The 21,878-nt window shown below is 43.4% G+C and overlaps 1 long non-coding RNA gene across 4 annotated transcripts; it reads right to left on the bottom strand.

Moving 5' to 3' along the window:
* Window positions 1-1,114: 1,114 nt before the first annotated feature.
* Window positions 1,115-21,320, bottom strand: LOC124248338 (uncharacterized). 4 transcript variants are annotated; one of them, XR_006890987.1, is made up of 4 exons: window positions 20,859-20,911; window positions 14,691-14,972; window positions 6,667-11,848; window positions 1,115-4,849 (listed from the first exon to the last, which is right to left on the bottom strand). It is a non-coding gene; the product is annotated as an uncharacterized LOC124248338 (long non-coding RNA). The 4 variants fall into 4 exon arrangements; XR_006890989.1 differs by lacking the exons at window positions 14,691-14,972; window positions 20,859-20,911 and adding an exon at window positions 21,207-21,320; XR_006890986.1 differs by lacking the exon at window positions 14,691-14,972 and having other exon boundaries at window positions 20,859-20,941.
* Window positions 21,321-21,878: the final 558 nt, after the last annotated feature.

Below are 21,878 nucleotides of genomic sequence, written 5' to 3'. Positions count from 1 at the left end.
GGGCTCACCAAGATGGGAAGCAGAAGAGAACCCTCATGTCTGAAGTGATGATGGTGATAAAAGCATTTACTGGTTTCCTACGTGCCAGGCACGTGCTAAGTGCTTAGTTCTGCTCGGCGCTCCTAACAATGCTATGAAGTAGGGACTATTCACTCCTATGCTACAGACAAGGAAGCTGAGGCTTCAGAAGGTGCACAGTGAAATCCCTCAGAGTTCCAGGAAACTCTGTGGAGCGTTTTGTCAAGCCAAATGCAGACCTTTATAGCACAGCTTCAACAGTTTATAAATGTTTTTCTTATCATTCATGTACTTTGATACAGAGAAAGTTTCATCACCAGAGCATTAATAATTGAGATTTTCCTTTGTACTCAAACAGCCAAGAGTTCCGAGCAGTGAGGGCTGAGTGCCCACAGAGAGCTGATAACAAGTACGCTGGAATGCAGAAGCTGGAGAGGGCAGCTCAGGCCGAGGCTCCCAGGAGTCTTCCTGGAAGCGGCGAGGAAAGAGGACGAGGACCTCCACATATGGAGATGGGCAGGAGAAATGGGTTGCAAAGACGTTAGAAATGAATAAACTAAAGAAATGCTTGGCTACTTTGATGCGGCTAAGGATGAAGGAAAGGAAAAGTCTACAGTGATGGAGGCTCTGGTGTTGGTTGACTAGAGAATGATGACACCATCTCTTTTTCCCGACAGAAGTCAGATTTAAGCTCTAAATCTGCCCTTTAGTCGTTGCCACCCATCTCTCCTGCACCCTTTGGCATCCCGTATGCATGATCTCCTCATATCATTGTACTCTGTGATATACTCATGTGTTTGGTTTACTGCCTCCCCCTCCCCCGACTAGATCGTCGGGTCCCAGGGCAGGGATATTTGTCATTTTGGTTTATTGCTGCATCCTTAGGACCTAGAGCAGAAAAGGGCTACGTGTTCTTTCTCTGTCCCTCTGTCTCCAATGTGTATGTACATATAAATGTGTGTGCATATGTACATATACATCGAGAGCATTTAGTCCTGTTTTGTATTTTACGTATTTTTTAACTTTTAAAGAAAGGAGGAAATTTCACACAAGTGGTAACCAGATGATTTATTGTGCTAATCATCAATATTTCCAAATCAACATTTGGAAAAGAATGAGGGGAAATGAAAAGATTTTGGACCAGGAGAATAGAAACACCTGACAAGTCTGTGTAGGTCTTGCCATCTGGGGCTGCCTGGGAAGAAGGGAGTCGGGTAATCATGAAGGTTCTGGCACAGACGCCTGGGGGGCGAGAATCCTAAGGAGCTTGGCAAGTGGCAGCTGAGGAGCTGGTACTGAGTCTTGGAGCTTGGCGCTTTGTTGCTGGATGTGAGCGGGATGCCAGAGAAATTAGTCATATTACTGAGGCTTGATCGAATGATGGAAGATAAATATTCCTAGGAACATGATGCTGCCAGTCCCTAGAAGAACACAAATTGAGATCTTCGATAAGGAGAAATTAAGAAGGTTGTATGTCTCCTTAAATCTCCCTGCATTGAATCAAAGCCGCAGAGAAAAGCTTTCAGTACAAATAAGACCCACATGTATGGATGCTCTCAGGACACTTAGCTAACTTATTTTGATTTCTCTTGTTTTCTGACAAATATGTTTGGAATGATAAACTTCCTTTTGAGTATGACATTTGTTTTATCACATACATATTGACATGAAGTATTTTTATTGTTCGGTTTTGAGTTTTTCAAAATTTGTATAATTTCTTCTTCAAATAAGATCTATTTAGTATTGTTTTTGTACATATGTACATTTTGGACATAAGGACTTTTTTTAGCTAACATTTTTGTTAATGATTTCCACTTCTACTTCATTGTGATAAGGAAGCATAGTCCATATGATACTATATTTTTTTCTATAATTTATTAAGGATTACCTTGTGGTCTGTACCTGGTCAGGTTTTGTAAATATTACGTGTGCTTGAAAAAAATTATATTTTTATGTTTAGTGGGTGTAAGGTTCTGCATATATCTAATATTTCAAGCTTATTTAGTCATGCTATTTAGATCTATGCATGCTCATTTTTGACAGTGTGATTTATCACTTTCTGAGAGCAGTGTGCTAAATCTCTTTGATAAGCTATATTGTCAGTTGCATATACATTCGTGATTATTAAAACATTTTGAGTTTTTCCTTTAAGAGAGTATATTCCATTCTCTCTCTCTCTCTCTCTTTCTCTCTCTCTCTAGTTTATATAGTTTTCCCTTATGATGATTTTTTCACCTTGAATTGTCTTTTGTCCAAGATTAAAGTTGGTATCACAGTTTAGTACATATGCATCTGATTCTTATTTTTCATCTCTCTATTTTCAACCTTTGTATCTTAAGTTTTAAGTGGAGAATACGATTGTCTTGTCTCTTTAATCCAATTTGAGCAACATGTTCTTCTGACTGGTGAGGTGAACAAACCTTCTGTGTTAGTTGTAACAATAAACATCGCGTAGTGCTTACTTCACACCAGGCGTGGTTCCAAGGTCTTCACATAGATGAACACACTTAATCCTCACATTAACCTGAGGAGGTAGATGAAATATATTCTCTTTACAAGTGAGGAAACGGGCACAATTAGGCTCAAGGTTGTGCAACAAGTAAATGGTGGAACCAAAGGCAGGATAGAAGCTCCGAGAATCAGTCCTGGCTTCACATTTTTAAGCATTATGCTATGATGTCTCTGAGCTATAGAGTTTGATTAGGACTTTTCCTTTATTCACATTTTGTATTTATCATCTATGTTTTCCTCCTTTAACACTTCCCAGTCATAGATCAATTTTGTTCTCTAGTTTGATGATTGTACATCATATCCACCTTTTCTTCGGTACCTTTTGTGGTGGATTTAGGGTGAGAACCAGCAGCCCATGTTAGTTTCTGTTGGGTAAGTGTCTAGAAGTCAATGTAAGCTTGACCCCTCCTTCCATCTTGTTTCTGCTGCTCCTCAGTATGAGCCCTCTACTCCAGTCTCATTGACTACTCTATTTTCCACGTCTTTTTTTCCCTCAGCTTTTTTTTGGTCTCCAATCAGCTGGAATTTTCTCTTCTCTCTTTGTCCGTTGTTCAAACTCTCCCCAGCTTTCAAATGCTCAACCCAAATTCCTCATTTTCTTCAAAGTCTTCCTTGACTTCATGTGTCAGGGTCTGAGATGCCCGCTAAGCAGAAAGAGATTTACTAGTGAGTCTTAATTAGCTTACAGAATCCCCAGGAGGGTTAGGCAACCAGGTCTGGATGCTACACAGCTAGTAACCACAGCAGTCAGGAGATGTAGGAACGTAGTGAAAACCTCACTGCCACAGCCTCATTCTACTTAGCACCTGTGATACGAGGGAAAGGATCCGAGAACCTCAACTTGTGTTACCCCAGAAGCCCACGCTTATGCCACTGCGTCAGCAAGAATGGTGCAGTTGAGTGTATGACTGCTCCTTCACGGGGCAGACTGAGCAAGCTGGTGCAGCTCTTTGACAACACCTAGACCATTGCCAGAACCCACAGCTGCAAAGGCATCTGAGCAACGCAAACTGAAGCTTTGATAGTGGTGTTCTAGAAGGCATTGGAAAGAGAATTGGGCAAGACAATCCATAGTACCTGCTGGATTTGATTATCTTCTTCCCATGTGACCTCTGCCTGCTATCAACTCCTAGAGATTTTGTGCTCTATATATCTTGTAACGCATTTTTTACTTATCATGTTTCTTTGGTTTCTAGTAAAGCTTATTTGTTGTACTCTTTTAACTAGACTGCTGAAAAAATATATGGGGACTTTTTGACCTTAAAGTACCGGGAAAAGTATCTTAAAATATCACATAAACAATAAATATTTGTTGACTGAATAATGTAATTTCAAGAGATTGAATTTGTAAAGTGACGCTGTTTTAATAAATTTTGTAGGCAAAACCAAAAATTTATAAATCTGAACACATGTATGAAGAATGTGATTATTTGCTTTATAGGAGAATTCTTCACTTTAACAAAAAATTTTAAAAAAGATTTAGCACAAGTTTTATTTAAAAAAAATGCACCCTTAGAGGACTTCAAATGTGAAATGTGTGGCCGTTGTTTATAGAAAATCATATTCAAGTGACATATAAGCAATGCACATGTGGCATCAAGCACCATGTGCCATCGGACTATTTAGTGACAGAGTAATTAGAATGAGAGGGAGGCCACATGTCTCCCGGTGCTGACAATAATATATCTGCAGAAGTAAGACAGCATTTAGAAGGACCTGAAATCATGTAGCTGTCTTGAAATTGGTGGCTTATCTTATTTATGGCATCTTTGCATCTGACCTCTGAAACAAGTGGTTTTGTCATGGTTTATCTGAGTATTTTGACAACGTGATGATTTCTACCCATTGTTCTGGCCTTTATCTGCACTGGTGGGGTGGTCATCTGTATTTATCACTTACGCAACATGTAGAATTGGCACCTACTAGGTGCTGGCTCTTTCGCCCTCTCCCATTGTCACTGACAGTTGTCCTAGTTAGGTCTCTCTCTCTCTCTTTTGCCTTTTGTTTTCTCTTTTTTATGGCTTGGACAAATGTGACAGTCTCTTGCCTTTCTTTGTTTCCACTCCTTTTTCCTTTAGTATGTTGGGGAATGCTTTTGGCTGCAAGTGATAGAAACCCTTGGCCTAACCTGACTTAAACAAAGGAAAATTTATTATGTCAAATGACTGAGACTCCACAGGTAGAGCTAGCTCAAGGCGCAGCATCTTCAGTGGCTGAGCGATGACATGAAGAAGCCAGGCTCATCTGTCCCTCCGCTTCCCTGTCAGGATCAGCTTCATCACAGTGCTGTCTGTGGTGACTCATGGCGATGGGAAGTGACCTTCAACAAAGGGAGGGAGGGAGAGAGAAGGAGAGAGAAACTGAGATAGGGACACAGAGAGATCTCCCTTATGCATGCAAAATGCATCATCCTCTTCAGGCTGACTGGCCCAAATGAAGACTAGGGCCGCCCCTGGACCAAGAAGAGCTGTCAAGGGAACGCCATCTGTTGATTGGCTTAGACGAATCATGGTTGCCCTTTGCCAGTGCGGCTGGGGCGGTAGCCTCCACAGGAATAGGATGGCATACTCAATTCCAAAAGAATTAAATACAGGGCCAGGCTACTGAGGTATGGGCAGGGATAAGGGGGCCAACACAGAATGGTGAAGCTCCCGGGAAGTAGTAATTGTGGAAAGCTAGTGTCATCCCCGAGCCTGAGGCGCATGAGGAGGGAACGGTGTCACTGAAATGCAATGAGAGTTGCGCTGGGGGAGAGTCCAGCAGACAGGAGCCGTGACACGGGAGGAACCCAGCTGCCACTGCCTCCAAGGCTGAGCCCAGACAGAAGCCAAAGGGCAAGGAAGGCCAAGTGATGCAGAGAACAGGGTGAGAAAGCCAGGGGACTGGTTCTGGAGGGACAAACACAGACTAACCAGTATGTTGATGGAACAAAACCTGTTAGGAACAGAGACGGGGAGATGGGAGGTGGGTGGCCTCCTGGAATCCACCCTCCACCCTCGGGTAGGGGATTGTTCTCAGGGGCAAATGTAGTCACGTGGATTTCCCGCTTCAGCTCTTTCCAAGAGCCCCTGGCCGCCAGGATTCCGGCTTCAGCCTGCTCTCAAGGACCTGCCCTTTCCAGCCTCATGTGTCAACTTCTTCCCTCAGGAGCTCCAGACATTGCATTCCTTGTAGCTGTTCTTCCTGTTTAGTTCGTTTGTTACCTCTGCACCAGGAGGTGCTGCCTCTGCCTTCTCCTTTCCTAGCCTGGCTAGCCACTGTCCCCATACTAGGACTGGTCACACCTCCCTCCTCAGGATGCCTTCCCTGCCCCTCTCCCCACTCCGTCACCTCTCTCCATGGAAGCGACTGTTTACTTCTCTGCTGTTTTACAAGACTGTGAGCCCCTCCAAGGCAGGGACTTGGTTTTTCTTCCCCATATCAATCGGGGTCTGTCGAGTGAATGATTCACTTAAATGAACTTTGAGTCATTCTATTCAACAGCCTTTATCAGCCTCCAGAAGGGAGGCCTGGAGTCAGTCCTCGTTCCACCCCACAGTCGCTGCTTGATCTTGAGCAATCCCTCACCTTCCTGAGCCTATTTCCTCACTTACAATAGAGAGAGTAAAAAAACCAACAACTTCTTAGGGATGTTTTGAGGCACAAATGTAATAATTGTACACCTTCTCATACCCACTGCCAGGCTCTTAATTCTCTCCACCATGCTGTCCCCAAACTGCCCCGATCCAACCTCCCTGCCAGCCTGTCCCCAGAGACTGTCTCACTCCCGGGCAGACACCGGACCACGGCCCCACGGCCACCAGCCTACCTCCCAGCCCCTGTGGCCTCTGGAGAGTTCTCCCTCCCTCCACGACTTTCAGCGACACTGTGCCTTTCTCTGCACACCAGCTGTACCTCGGCTTACATTTTAGGGCATGAAGTCTGGAAACGCGGTTAGAAATTGTGTATGTAACAAATGGGGCTCTTTTATACCAGAACCGAGATGTTACTTGATCATCAAATCTAATCCTGACACTTCGGGAAAATGAAGCAAAAAGAGTTTTAAGCCAAGAAATTATTAAAAATTAGTAATTGTCATTACAAACGACTAAAAAGACTGTTACTATTCTGCATATTAATTTCAATGTGACATCTTACCACAATCATTGGAGAAATGGGAGCACCGGTCCATATGGTTCCCACTGGGCCGGGCACTGCCACCCTGCCAGTCGCCTCCCCCAGCGCCGGGCCGGCCTCTCCTCCCCCGCATCCTCAGATCATCCGCCGGTCTCCTTTGATCTTGCTTGGTGCACAGAAATAGCTCTATTTAGGGACTGTCAGTCTGTATAAAGTTTATTGTAAAACTGGACGGTAGTACAGAACTCAAGTCTCATTTCGCTTCAGTCACAGATTTAGAAAATGGAGCACAAATAAAAGATTTTAAAACTATGAAATACTTGAAGTGAACGAAGCCCTGTCCTCTGACCCCTCCACCTTCTGACTAAACCCGCAGCAGAGAGTCCGAGGCGGCCCCGCCGGGCAGCTTTAGCTCCGCCGGGCAGCTTTAGCTCCGCCATCCCCGTGGCAGCGCAGGATCTAAGGAGAGCTGCGTAACGTATTTACATAATTGCACAAATTAGAGATACCTCAGAATGAAAGGTTTCCTGGGGATTTTCCTCTGCCCTTTCATTTGCTGGTTACAAAATTACCAGCGCCCCCGCAGCGCCGCTGCGTCTCCGCTCCCTGGGCGCGGCCAGGGAACAAGTGCCCGCTCCCGTCCGCAAATGGCCATCAGGGGACACCTGAGCGGGCGGCGCCTCCCGGGAACACCGGCGCCCAGGGCCGGGAGGCCACCCAGGCCCGGTCCCGCGCCCGCCCAGCCCAGGTGGCTCTCGGGGCCAGGTGACCGCGAGGTGACTGCGGACGCCCGTCCTCCCTGTGCCCGCCCCCCACCTCCTCCGCCCTCAGCTCCAGGGGCTGCACAGGGAGCAGGCGATCAGGTGGGACCTCGGGCGACACAGGTTTATTAGGTAGTTGATCTTTCCCACCTTGGATTAGAAATCGCTCTTTAAAAACTTCTGCAAGGTTAAACGCTCTTGAAATGATATGCGGAAGGGCCTTCTGTAGATTGAAAACAGTTCATTTCTCAAAGTGTTTAGAGCAGAGGACTAATGAAACGCTAGATCTCCGGCAGTTTGAGGGGGGCTGGTTTCTTCTCTCCCGGGCGCTGCCTCAGCGCCAGGAGGACCCGCGGAGAGGGGGGCGCCCCGGCGGACCTTTTGCTCCCTAACTTGTTTTCCCATTTGTCAAATTGCAAAATATAATGTCTGCCCCACCTGCTTCGTGTGATTGCGGTTAGAATCACATAAAATAATTTGATGTGAGTCACAAAGGAAATTTATATTAACACAAGAGTGTACAAGTGTAGTCAAGGAGCATCTGTTTTGGAGTCAGGAACCCCGGACCACGTGCCATGTGAGCAAATGCAAGTCAGTTCATCGATCTGACCCACTTTTCATTTTAATTTGTAAAACGGGGTGACGACAATGCTTGCCTCGCCAGCCTCATCTTGGTGCTGTCTGGATCAAATGGGATGGCCTAGGTGCCAGTTCTTTGTGAAACTGTAAAGACAGCCAATTCCATATAAACACTCGCTGGTCCAGGAATTGTGCCACATGCACAATGCCTTCTTTAATCTTCACAAGGACCCTTTGAAGGAAATAAGGTGGTTTCCCCATTTTCCAGGTTAAGAAAACTAAGGCTCGGAGAAGTGGAACCACATGCTAAGCGGTGGAGCCAAGATTCAAACAGCTCTACTGGACTCCTGAGCTCGTGTTTTCATTCACTGTCCACACAGCTGCAGATTACTATTTTGCTGCTTTTATTGTTTCAGTAAATGACAATGACAAATGAAGGCACAGGAGATATTTTCTCAGAGATGGAGGTTCTTATGGTTGACCTGGCAACATTCCATTTATGGAGCAAATTTTATATTCCTCAATTATCATTGCACTTAGCAAGAGATATTAAATAACTCCTCGAAAGACCACAAGAAGATGGGAGAAGGTTTCAGTAGGCTTCATCCTACCCCAGCATCGCTTATTTCTATGGCTTGAGTACAATCATTGATTCTTCCTGGCCTGATCAATGCATAACTTTCTGAATATCAGTCAGATCTTTGTGAAATGAATTTGTCACGTGTGAGACTGTTGCTCTCAGGTGGAACATGGCATCTGCTTTCTGTTGCCTGTGGTCAATGGTGAAAGGAGCAGGGAGGCGAAGGCGAGCACAGACGCGTGTGGCAGGAGCTCTGGGAAAGAGTTCTGTCACAGAGGCTGGCTTTATCAGGTGAACATGGATACTTACGTCTTACTCATGTATTTGGTCATTTTGGTTTTAGAGTTTTCACTTGCTTGTTATTCAGTGATAACTATTAGAAGAGATTCGTTGCTCGGCTCAGTCTCACTGCACTTTCTTGTGTCTGATGACTTCTTTGGGGAGGCAGAGGGTGATTTTCTATGTAGAACAGGCCTGACGTGGAGACAGAACCGTGAAGACCAGAAAGAGGAGGATCGGAGTTCAGAACGAAGCGATTTCAAAAAGGAGAAAAGGGTTTCCATTCAGTAGAAGTGATTTGTGCTCTGGGGACAAAAACAACCCTCGGCCGTTTACTGAGCACCCTCAGCACCCTCAGCTTTGGGTCTATCAGAGTTCTTGGTTGGAACTCCCTTTCTATGGAGAAAGTGGTCTTGGATGGTGGGAAGGGGAGGCTGAAAGGATATATGTTGCTCACTGGGGCCAGATGGAGAGAAATGACTTTGGAGAGAGAAGAGCAGAAATCTCTTTCACGAAGAGTTGTCAGGTCAAATAGTTTCCCAGGCTGGAAAATGGCAGTGACCAGGTGGGAGGAGCTCAGTAAGACACCTCCCACTCAGGACAGACAGCGCCCTCTGTCGATTATGGATTAACCTAACTTGAAGGCAGTTTATAGTCTGACTGGAAATATGGTCACATGGTGCTTTCTTTGAAGAAGCCAGTCTCAGGGGAGGGTTGGGAAGGCGGGACAGTGGGTACAGGTCTTCACCATGAGACACTGCTGTACATATCCTGTTGAGAGCAGGCAACTCTGTCATTAAGATAAGCTAAGCTTTAGGTCAAACCTGTGGGTCTTCCTTCAGAGTGATGCTCTGACTTACAAGAAACGTCTTTACCTCAAATTAGTCTAAGCTCGTTTCTTTGGTTGTTCCTCCGTCTCTCAGATGGACCTGATTTGGATAGAAAAATGAAGACATGGCCAGCTAAACTCATTCGAAGATCTACCTTTTAACATCACACAGCTTCCTCATTGCTGAAGAATTTGGCAGTCGTGTCCAGCAGAAGAAATACACTCTTGGCTTGAATGATAGAGGGGTAGTCTCCCTTGGCCTCCATTTGGGTTCGTCAGTTGATTCAGGATTTCATGTCTAGGGGAAAATCCTTTCTCAATTTTTCAAGTCACTGAGGATTTTTCTCATGGCAAAGTGAAGGCAGCAGAGTTGTCAGATTCAGCTGGTTTTTGCAGAGACTTCCAGTTAGTAGCTTTTATTTCCTCACCTGAACTAACTTCGAACCTGGGTTTGGTGTGGTGACTCTGCGTTCTGAAGCCATGATCAGATACTCCCTGTGATGATCCCGTGAGCAGATGCTACCTGTGGTGATTCCCTGAGCGGGTGCTCCCTGTGACGGTCCTGTGAGCGGATGCTCCCTGTGACGGTCCTGTGAGCGGATGCTCCCTGTGATGATCCCATGAGCCTGTGTTTTCTGAGCTCGCCCTCAACAGCCCTGGCTCCACCTCCCTTTAGCTCCTTCTGTGGCTCTCTCAGAACCCCTCCTCAATTCCTCCACTCCAGCACTGCTCCCCTGCAAGCATTAGAATTTGGGGAAACAAAGTAGCTCTTAATCAGGAAAAAAGTGCCTTAAACTGAAGAGGAAAGGGTAAAGGAAAAGAGAAGAAAGACCCTAAGGGCATTGGGGCACGGCTCTAGGTAGACTACCTGGAGGAAAGAAATACTCCAAGTCAAGGGTCTGTGTTTAAAATGCAATGCAGAAAACAAATAATTTCAATTCCTATCCTTTCCACTCACTCCCTTTGCTCTGTTCTTCCTTCCTTTATTTCATTCCTACCCTATCATTGGTTAAATGCTTGCAATGTTCACAAGATCTCAGAGAAGAGTACCTTTATTTTTCTAATCTGTGTTTTAAAAAGCAGAGATCTAGTTTATTTCCATTAGCATTTTCCTTCTTGATGCAAGCTGACCATCTATAATCCTGTCATTCATTCCTGGATTCATTTGTTCATTTCATTTGTTGAGCAAATACTTTATTCCAGTCCTAGTGTTTTCAGAAGAGTAAAAACAATGATAACTAATATTTATTGAGTATTTTCTATTAGCTGATCCTATACTGTGATTAATAGGCCGAATACATTCACTAACTAGTCCCCCAGCATGATTGTCACTGCCTGTTTCCCAGGTGGGAATGGAGGTTTAAGGACGGAATGGCTTGTCTGAGGTCAGCAGAGCTGTTTGCACGTGGCAGTTTGATGATATGTGCTGTGTGCTGTCCTCTTTCTAGGCCAGTAGTTTGCAAACTTTAGGTGGGTCAGAATTGTCTGGAGGGCTGTTTAAAACACACATTTCTGGGCCCTTCTTCTAAAGTCTCTGATTCATAAGTCTGAGGATTTGCATTTCTAACAAGCTCCCAGGTGATGTTAATGGGGACCCTACCATGAGAACCACTGCTCTAGGCTACACTCCCCCTTCTCTGTGGTGGGGTTGCTTTAGGAAAGGTGAAATGTATGCTTGCATGTAATTTGCAGCTCAAAGTCACAATATCCGTAAACGGAGGGGCTGTTTCAGCCAGGACACCTCGCGTGCCTTTCTCCTGTGCTGCGTCCTATCTGTGAACCTGTCTCACGTTCTTCTATTCCTTTAGAACTTCTTTAGAAAACACACCAGGGGAGACAAGCGTTTCGAATGGAGGTGCTGGTTGTTCTTGGTGGCTGGTAGAAGAAGGTATGTGGTATGTCCTGCAGTGCTGCTCACGGAGTTATTAGAAACAACACGGGCATCCAAATGACCCCGCAGTTCACCGCGACACAGGATGCTAGCTAGGGTCAGAGCCTGGCTGTTCTGGACCGTCATTCTGAATCTGGAAAGCAGACAGCAGCTGGACAGTCTGTTTATTTATTTAATCCCTCGTGTAAACACAAGGAGGATGACGGATCATCATTGGCCTGTCAACATGACTGTGCTCCAGCAGGGGCCTTGTCCTCATCTGAGCCCGTGGCCTTTTCCTGCATCTGCAAACAGTGGCAAAGAGGAAACAGAAGGGAAATATGAGCGAGGAAATGGCGCTGAGTTGCAAAACATGGATAAAACAATTGGCATTGCAATTCCCCGGACAAACAGGACCCACCGGATGGTGGAGGTGCGCACTATGGAGGGGCGGGCCTGTCCTCTGGCACCAAGGGGAGGCACTTTTTGCAGCCGCGGATCGTCCTGCCTCTGAGGAAGCTATTTACAGTTTTGCACAGTGGGACGGTTTTATGAGCCAACCCTCTCATTTTTATGAGGGTCCCCGGGGTAAAGCAGTTATACAATCTTACGGCCAGCACACCGACTTCAGTGGAGTGCAAACAATATAAAGTAGGCCAGGTAGGCGGGGCAGCAGGCAGTGCCGGCAGTCATGATTCAAGTTCCGTTCGGGGCTGACCTGGCTTATTACGATAAGATGGAGGGATGAATAGAGCCTACGCGGGGAGAGAGAGCATTGAGTGGGAAATAAATAATTCATCGGGCTCCTTCCGGAAGCTTCAAGTAGAAGGGACAGAATCCTGTTATTAAAAAATGGACCAAAATTCAATTGCTAGGTTGGTCTCTCAAATCGCTTTTCAGATTTGTTGGGTGAAGGAAATGACACCATCTCTACCAAATATTTGGTTAGCGCTCCGTCATCCACACGAGAAGGCTTTCCGAGCTTAACGTGGCTTTCTCTGACCCACCGACTTTTCCCTGGTGAAACTGGAGAACAGGTCTCGGGGTGTGCTTGTCTTTATGAAGGAGCTTGCTACGCTTTGCCTTCCTAAGACAGGGTTAATTATGAACCAGACTATGGGTCTTAAATTTATCAGCAGGCCAAGTAGCTGGTGACTGCCCCGACCAGAGCCGGCTTCGCGGAAATGAAATGGGACTTATTTACATTTAGAGTGATGCCAGCTCTTTAATCACCTCAAAGCATTTAAAAATTAACTTTACTACCAGCAACTCAAGGGGCATAATGAAGCCTGGCGGGGCTCTGCTATTCCTTCTCCCTTCTCTTCTTGAGCTGCCGACTCATTATTTCAGCCTGTGTTCTCTGCTGTGTCTTTTGGCTAAACCCTGGAAAGTTTCTTTCTGTTTCAGTTTTGCTAAATAATCTGTGGTTTATTTGGTAAGTCTCCTAATAAAGCAATTTTCTCAAACCTCACCAGAATTGCTAAGGATCACCAGGATAGCGGAGTCTCTGTGCGTAATAGGAGACAGGAGTCATTCTGGTAAACTCGCGTCCATGTGGAATGTTGTGGTTAAATAGGTTGGTTATCAAAGGTTATTATAGATTGCACATGCTGGACAAGAGGAGTGGCCCAGGACCCCAAGCTACTCCTTCTCACGTGGCCATCTGGTGACTTTTAAAAGAACACCAGCAATGATCAGGTAAATTTTGCATTAGAAATTGCTAGTCAGCCAAGAAAAATGACCAGAGCAGTTAGGAGGAGGGACGCAAGTGTAAATGGCCGTTTCAGGCCTATTTGAGTTTAACACAACCTACGATTCAGCTTGAAATTCTTATGATTTAGGCTTGCAGCCTCTAATTATTTCATAGTTTTGAACTCAACAGAGGGCAGTATGATTTGCTGGCTTGGTGTCAGTGTTGGTAATGCCTTGCTGCCTTTCTCAAAGAGTTGTAAAGATAAAAAAATGTTTGTCAACTGAAAGGAGCTGGGCCAACATGAGGTGTTTTGACAATCTGTTACACCATATTTTAACAACATGATTACTAATTATTTGTGTTTTAGTTTTAAAAGTTGAAATTATATAAAATACCATCACTTTAAAATTATTGTTTTTCTTTTTGTGCAATAAGCTGCAATGTAAAAACTTTAAAGAAGACTACTGTTTTCTAGAAAGGATTAATAAAAAATGGACCTAGTTGAGACATTATCATGAGTGCCTTTTTGATTATAGAGGAAAGAATAAAATATTTGCATTTAAAGGGTTTGAGTGCTTTACATTTAGGGATCCACTGTGGTGTGAATTTGGGCAGAAGCGAGGCTCTTCCTTCTTGCTAATCACAGCAGCTAGGAGGCCCAGGGGAAGGTTCTGGAATTTCAGCATGGGTAACAGAAGCAGGTTTACCTCATGTGGCAAAAGGAGGGATACTTGTGTTCTAAGAGGCCATTCTTGAGAGCTGAGCAGAACCCATCTTTATTGCAGGCAGAACCCTGGGGCTCACTGTGCACATCGCGCCGAGTCGGCCTGAGGAGGATTGGCGGCTGCATCTCTTGGGCTTTCCCATAACAAGATGTTCGTCTCTTGAGGCTCCCCTGGTGAGCCACACCGTACAAAATCCATTCTAATTAAATATGCTGCTCTCTAGAGGGAGATGCCTTCATTATAGGGACTTATTTCAGGGGAATATAGAGATGTGCATATCTATATTTTAGTGATAGACACCAGTGTCTCTTTGCAAGCAAGCAAAGATACCATCCCCCTCTTTTTCCTTCTCATCTTAATCTTGCTATCTAGAGACTCACGCAAAACAAATCCCTTGGGATTGAACATACTTTCAAATATGTGAAGTTAAACCCTTCCCAGACACATGCGTCTTTCCATCATGAGTACAATGAGAAGCTTTCTATGACTCTAATTTAATGGTGCCATCTCTAATTGAAGCACCTGGCCCAATTAGGAGTTAATGACTGCTTTCTGATGATAAAGATAATGAGCACTTATAGCCACAGCCAAGAAGCAATCCTATTTTTTTCTTTTTTAAAAATGTAGGCCAAAGAAGAAAAGCTAACACACAAGTTAGTGGTCAAAATAGCCTCCTCTTGCTTGTTTTTAAAAATTATTGTCAAATCTTATACAAAAAGTTATACTCACACCCCAAACTGACATTAACCGGATTCTGCTTCAGAAATAGGGGAGGTGAGAGAAGATCCTACAAGCATGTCACATGCTGGCGATCGGTTTTGCCTCCTTGAGAGCCATGTGGAAGCAGGCGAAGGGATCCTGAGCAACAAGTGGCAGGAGTATTTGGGCAGGTTTGTCCCCTTTTTGCCTTCCCTACGTGACGATTGCAGAAAAGGGAGGGATGGAGTCGCCAGACATTTGGAAAGTATCGTCACCCTCTCTTCACGGACTTTCTTGTAGGACGCCAGCTATCTGACAAGACAGAGAAACGAGCCAAGGAGTACACACTGAAAAAATATCTATGTGTAACCATATTCATAAGACTTTTGAGTTATTAAAAAGAGACTTTGACTTTGATATGGAGAAGAATTCACTTCTTAAATTTGTATCTTTGTTAATTTTTAGGTTTTGAAAGTAAATAGGAATTATGTCGGAGGGACTTACATTCAGGTCAAGAAAAAAATTATTGCTGTGGTGACCCCGAGAAAGATGTTGAACCAACTGTCCATTTAATAGAGTCTATATCTGCTGTTGTAGTATTTTTCTGCTTCTAGGAAAGTTATAGCTGATTTATTTGCCTTGCATTGATGATCTTCCTGCTCTTATGCATTCAGATGGTGTGTGAATTCTCTGAGTTTTTCCCTAGAGACAGTATCTGGAAACTCATGGTCAAATTGGGCTTTACTCAGTATTCTCACGTTGGGTTTTATGTGGGCTCATTAAGGGCCTTCCTTTTGATCGACAGAACAGATATTTCTGGGTCCTTGACAATGAGGTTGCATATAGAAAGTCTAGTTCAAATTGGAACAAAAATCTTCTAGTCCCACATGCATTTGTACTTTACTTTTTTTAAAATTTGACTTTAACTTTAGGGGTAATACCCTTTGTCCTCAATTAAAATAGTGTCTTGCAAGAATTTCTATTTCTGAGTGGCCAAAGTCAGTCAAGACTAAAATAGTTTTTATGAAATGTCTTCTTTGGTAAATTAAGGTGGTGAAGCTTTTCATCAATAGCCTATGGGATCGCTAATTTCTTTTAATTTATTGATGGTATATTAAAAATATCACACCCTACCCCAACATCATAATGGCATGTCTGCTCTCTTCCAGATGAAACGTGGTACATCAAAGTCTGTCTTCAGAATCTGTGTTTTGAATTTTTGGAGAACAGTCTATGTACCTTTGCTGAAATTATTTTTGTTTTAAATTGAGAAGTAATTGACATATAACACTGTATTAGTTTTAGGTATATGACATAATGATTTGACCTACGTATATATTGTGAAATGACTACCACCGTCAAGTTAGTTAACATCCATCATCACACATAGTTGCAGTTTTTTTCTTGAGATGAGAGTTTTTAAGATCTCCTCTCCTAGTATCTTTCAAATATACAACACTGTATTATTAACTGTGGTCCCCGTGCTGCACATGACATCCCCAGGACTTACTTATCTTATACCCTTATACCTGGAAGTTTGCACCTTCGCCCATTTTGCTAACTCTCCACCTCCTCACCTCTTGCAATGCCCAATGTGTTCTCTGTATCTATGATTTCACTTTGGTTTTAGATTCCACGTATAAGTAAGATCATACAGTATTTGTCTTTCTCTGTCTGACTTAATTCACTTAGCTTAATGCCCTCAAGATCCATCCATGTCATCGCAAATGGTGGGACTTCCTTCTTTTTCATGGCTGAATAACGTTGCATTGTATGTATACATCACATCTTCTTTATCCATCCGTCCATCGATGGACACTCAAGTTGTTTCCATATCTTGGCTGTTGTACATAATGCTGCTGTGAACTTGGGGGTCCAGATATCTTTTCTGAAAGACAGCGATTTCTTTTTTTCAGATAAATATCCAGAAGTAGAATTACTGTATCATATGGTAGTTCTATTTTTAATTTTTTGGGGGAATTTCCATGCTGTTTTTCATAGTGGCTTCACCAATTTACATTCCTACCAACAATGTAGAAGGGTTCCCTTTTCTCCACATCCTCAACAACACTTGTTATTTCTTGTCTTTTTGAGAATAGCCATTCTAAAGGGTGGGAGGTGATATCTCATTGTGGTTTTGATTTGCATTTCTCTGATGATACAAATCAAATCACCTTTTCATGTACCTGTTGGCTATCTGTATGTCTTCTTTGGAAAAATGTCTATTCAAATCCTTTGCCCATTTTTTAATTGGATTGTTTGTTACATGAGTTCTTTATATATTTTGGATATTAACCCCTTATCAGATATATGATTTGCAAATATTTTCTCTCATTTCATAGATAGCCTTTCATTTGGTTGATGGTTTCCTTTGCTGTGCAGTAGCTTTTTAGTTTGATATAGTCCCACTTGTTTACTTTTGGTTATGTTTCCTTTGCTTTTGGTGTCAAATTAAAAAAATCATGGCCAAGATGGATGTCAAGGAGCTTACTGCCTATGTTTTCTTCTGGGGGTTTTATGGTTTCAGGTCTTATATTCAAGTCTTTAGTCCATTTTGTGTTGATTTTTGTGTGTGGTGTAAGATAGTGGTCCAGTTGCATTCTTTTGCATATGGCTATCTAGTGTTCCCAATGCCATTTATTGAAGAGACTTTCCTTTCTCCATTGTATATCCTTGGCTCCTTTGCTGTAAATTAATTGTTCATATATGTTTGGGTTTATTTCTGGGCTCTCTATTCTGTCCCATTGAGCTATGTGTCTGTTTTTGTGCCAATATCATACTATTTTGATTACTATAGCTTTATAATATGGTTTGAAATTAGGAAGCATAATGTCTCCAGCTTTTTTCTTTTTTCCCAATTGCTTTGACATTTGGGATGTTGTGTGGTTCCATTCGAATTTTAGAATCGTTTGTTCTATTTCTGTGAGAAATGCCATTGGAATTTTGATAGGGATTGCATTGAATCTGTAGATTGATTTGGTTAGCATGGACTTTTAAGAAATATTAATTCTTCCAATCCTTGAGCATGGAATAACTTTCCATGTATTTGTGTCTTCTTCAATTTCTTTCATCAATGTCTCATAGTTTTCAGTGTATGAGTAGTTACCTCCTTGGTTAATTTTATTCCTAGGTATTTTATTCGTTTTGATACAATTGTAAATGAGATTTTTTTTTAATTCTTCTTTTTGATAGTTTGTTATTAGTGTATAGAAAAGCAATTTCTTTTTATATATTGATTTTGTGAATTCATTGATTGGTTCTAAGAGTTTTTTGGTAGAGTCTTTAGGATTTTCTCACTATAAGATCATATCATTGGCAAACAAAGACAATTATACTTCTTCCTCTGTGATTTGGATCCCTTTTATTTCTTTTTCTTCCTTGATTGATCTGGCTAGGACTTCTAGTACAACATTGGGTCGGAGTGGTGAGAGTGGGCATCCATGTCTTGTTCCTGATCGTAGAGGAAAAGCTGTCAGCTTTTTGCCATTGAGTATGATGTTAACTATGGGCTTGGCATATATGGCCTTTATTATGTTGAGGTATGTTCCCCATACCCAATTTGTTGAGAGTTATTTATTATAAATGGATGTTGAATCTTGTCAGATGCTTTTTCTACATCTATTTAGATGATCATGTGGTTTTTATTCTTCAGTTTGTTAATGTGGTGTATCACATTGATTGATTTGAATAATCCTTGAATTATTAAAGATGTTGAATAACCTTTGCATCCTAGAGATAAATCCCACTTGATCATGGTGTATAATCCTTTGAATGTATTGTTGAATTTTGTTTGCTAGTATTTTGTTGAGGGTTTTTGCGCCCACGTTCATCAAGGATGTTGTTTTGTAATTTTCTTTTCTTGTAGTGTCCTTGTCTGGTCTTGCCATCAGGGTAATGCTTGCCTTATAAAATGAGTTTGGAAATGTTTCCTCCTATATTTTGGAAGAGTTTGAGAAGGATTGGTGTTAATTCTTTAAGTGTTTGGTAAAATTCACCAGTGAAGCCATCTGATCTTAAACTTTTCTTTCTTGGGAGGTTTTTGATTACTGATTCAATCTCCTTACTAGTAATGGGTCTGTTCAGATTTTCTGTTTCTTCATGATTTGGTCTTGGTAGGCTGTATGTTTCTAGGAATTTATCCATTTCTTCTGGGCTGTCCAATTTCAATAAGGAAATAGGGCCTTTGGGAGGTGATTAGGTCATGAAGGCAGGACTCTCCTGAATGGCATCAATGCCCTTATAAAAGAGCCCTTTCTACCATGAGAGGATGCAACCTGGAAGAAGGCTCTTACCCCACCACGCTGGTACCTTGCTCTCAGGCTTCCAGCCTCCAGATCTGTGAGAAATAAATTTCTGTTGTTTGTAAGCTACTTAGACTGTTTTGTTTTGTTACAGCAGCCCAAAGGGACTCAGATAGCCATCTTGGTAAGTATACGAGCATCATTAGGAACAAACTTTAGTCTTGAGAGTGATGCAGCCAAGGGAGAAGCTTTAGCTGGTACAATAGGAATGTTATGAATAAGAAAACATGGAACAAAATCCCGGGGAGTGAATTCTAAGCCATGTCCTACCAGAGCAGATAGACTGGGAAAATTTTTGAATTAAGTTGGAGATTATCTTAGTGGAGCTAAGCAGGGAAGAACATTTAGGAGGAAATATGGTACTTATCCTTAAGAATCTTAGAGTTCATGAGGAGATGAAACTGACAGACTTGAAATGACTTAACAACATGACCAAACAACATATCAATCAATAAAAATATATGTAATGAGAATCTAAGAATTATCCTAATTTTTCCTGGAAAAAAGACTGACTTCGCACTCTGGCAGAGGAGGTCCCTGTTTGCAACCACTGTGGCTCTAGGAGGTAGCTGAGTCTGATGTGAGAGCCAGGCAGGCCGGGCTCTAATCTTGTCCCCACTGCTTGCTGACTGGGTGAATCTGGGGAAATTTCTTAGACTTTCTAAGCCTCTTTTTCTTTTTTTTTTTTCAAACTCTAAAATGGAGCTAAAAATAATTCTCTCTTTCTTAGGTTGCTGTAAGCATTCACAAACTATGAGGCTATCCTGGGTAGGGCACACACACTTGCCTTCTCCTAGGCTAACTGGAGAGTGCCAGTTCTGGGCATGAGCGGATCAGAGCTTCTGAGGAGAATCAGCCTTAAAGGTCTAGTGTTGGCACCCACTCCATGTCCAAAAGGGGGACTACCAGGTTAGCTGGTTACAGCATTGCTCCTCCTTGCTGGGAATCCGCATAAAGCATTTCCAGCCTCAATGCTGAGGGCACGCCTAGGTGGTCAAGGGAAAGAGGGTTCTGTCAGGGACCAGAGCCCCTTGCAGTGGGGGAAGTGAATGAAATTGGTCAGTACAGATAACCCAAGATGAGAAACCAAAGGCAACTCTCATATTTCTTGGCAGACATCCTGGGCCCAGTTTGCCTCTGGCCTCATGAATTATTCCTCATGTTCTGCTCAGAAGTTTGCCCGTGAGAGTAGGAAACACCACTGAGTCCTGATGTACAGCAACTCGAGACTCCTGACTCAATGACCAGAGTCATAAACTCTGGGGCTCAGGCCAGGATTCTGGCTGAGGCTCATCCTCAGACATGGATGTCTGGCTCTACCCTTCTGGGAAATGCTTTAGACAACACTTTTTTTCTGTGGCTTTGGGGCACGGAGTGCCTGCCAGTTCCTCCCTGATCCCCCTGCCCTTGGCGGCTCTTCACTCTGCTTCTCTAAGACCTCATTCTTGTGAGAACTTGTCTGATATAAGCTCTTCTTACGCCCCTCTCCTGGCTGATTCTTAGATTTATTTTAAAATTGTGATCAATACTAATTTTAAAATAAGAGTCAATGCAGCTGAAACTACTTATGCCGTCCAATTGCCAATTGAGGGGAGAAATTCCAGAAGGTGGCATTGGCTTACTTTTGGATGTAGGGACCCAGACATATAAAAAGTTGGCACTCACAAAAGAGGTGTGATAAATATTCCCCTTGAGGGTATAAAGGGCTCTCAAATCTGCCTTCTTTCCTGGTTGAAGTATAGGTCGGGGGTGGCAGAGCAAACAGGACCAGAGGTCATTGGTTAGAGTCATGGTGGATAAGAGAGACTGCCAGAAGCAGGACCAGGATCCTGTTTTAAGAGGATGTCCCAAACAGAGTGGTAACCTTATTTCAGAAAAAAAATTTCTTAAAACTCACCCCACAATAGTCTCCCTTGGAGAAGCAGCTGTCTGTGGGCGGCAACAAAAGGCTGTGCCGCAAAGAGGTCTGGCCCGGTTTTACCGCGGGCTGACCTCGGCGTGAGTGGGACACCTCCCACTGTTTGTTTCTTCTCTTGCTCACTCTGGTTAGATGATAAATCAACTTGGCAGGAACATTCTGTTTCTATTCATTTGCTAGCGCACTGGACACATGGTGCATACTTGATACATGTTAAATGATAACACTGTGACAACAAGGCAAAGACTGTGAGCCACGGGTGGCGTTTAGAAAACCCGTGGGAAGTAGGACTCTGAAAATATATATGAGCTCAGGCAAATCACTCACCTTTGCCATTAAGTGGCTTCCAAAATATACTGCATCCTGTGACAGATTTGAACCGGGGCATTATTCATGAGTGGTAAAGTATGTGCACGTTGTAGCGAAATCAAGCTTCTAGGACAGGAAATAGCATTCAGAGGAGCCAGCAGTGTGGCAACCAGTGAGCTGCCGAATGGTGTGAGGGATCCCAGAGGCAGCTCGGAAGCTGCCCGCGTAATTATACTGGGACCTCATCACCTTAGCCAGCTTGGCACCCGGGCCGGGAGTGCAGGTGGAGGATGGATCTGGGACTGCCAGCTGGATGCTGTCTTTTCAGGGCCGAACTTTGTCCTTTGTTTGTTCTCCTTTGGGGGTGAGGGATGGTGGCTCTAGTTAACCAAAACACAAGAGAAGAAAGTAATGATTTTTAAAAGAGACCATTCTGATCAGCTGTGAAAGCAGCTTTTCTACTATAACAAAAAATCGGTAATTTGAAAATGCATATGCACATCCTTGAACATCCCCAGCATAGCAATTTGAGTCATTTGCCTTTGGGAGTTTAAAAGGCCACATACCGAGACAACAGGTCCCCGGGAGCAGGGGTGAACTTCTCCAAAGGCCAGACCAAGCAGTGTCGCCAGACCCTCAGCAGAGAGCTGAGCAAGATGGCCTGGAGTGCCTTGGGGACTTCAGCATGGC

The sequence above is a fragment of the Equus quagga genome, chromosome 12 (genome assembly GCF_021613505.1).
Source record: "Equus quagga isolate Etosha38 chromosome 12, UCLA_HA_Equagga_1.0, whole genome shotgun sequence".
In the NCBI taxonomy this organism is placed as follows: Eukaryota; Metazoa; Chordata; class Mammalia; order Perissodactyla; family Equidae; genus Equus; species Equus quagga.
Note: the sequence above shows the minus strand (reverse complement) of the source record. Positions and strands in the feature narration are given on the sequence as shown.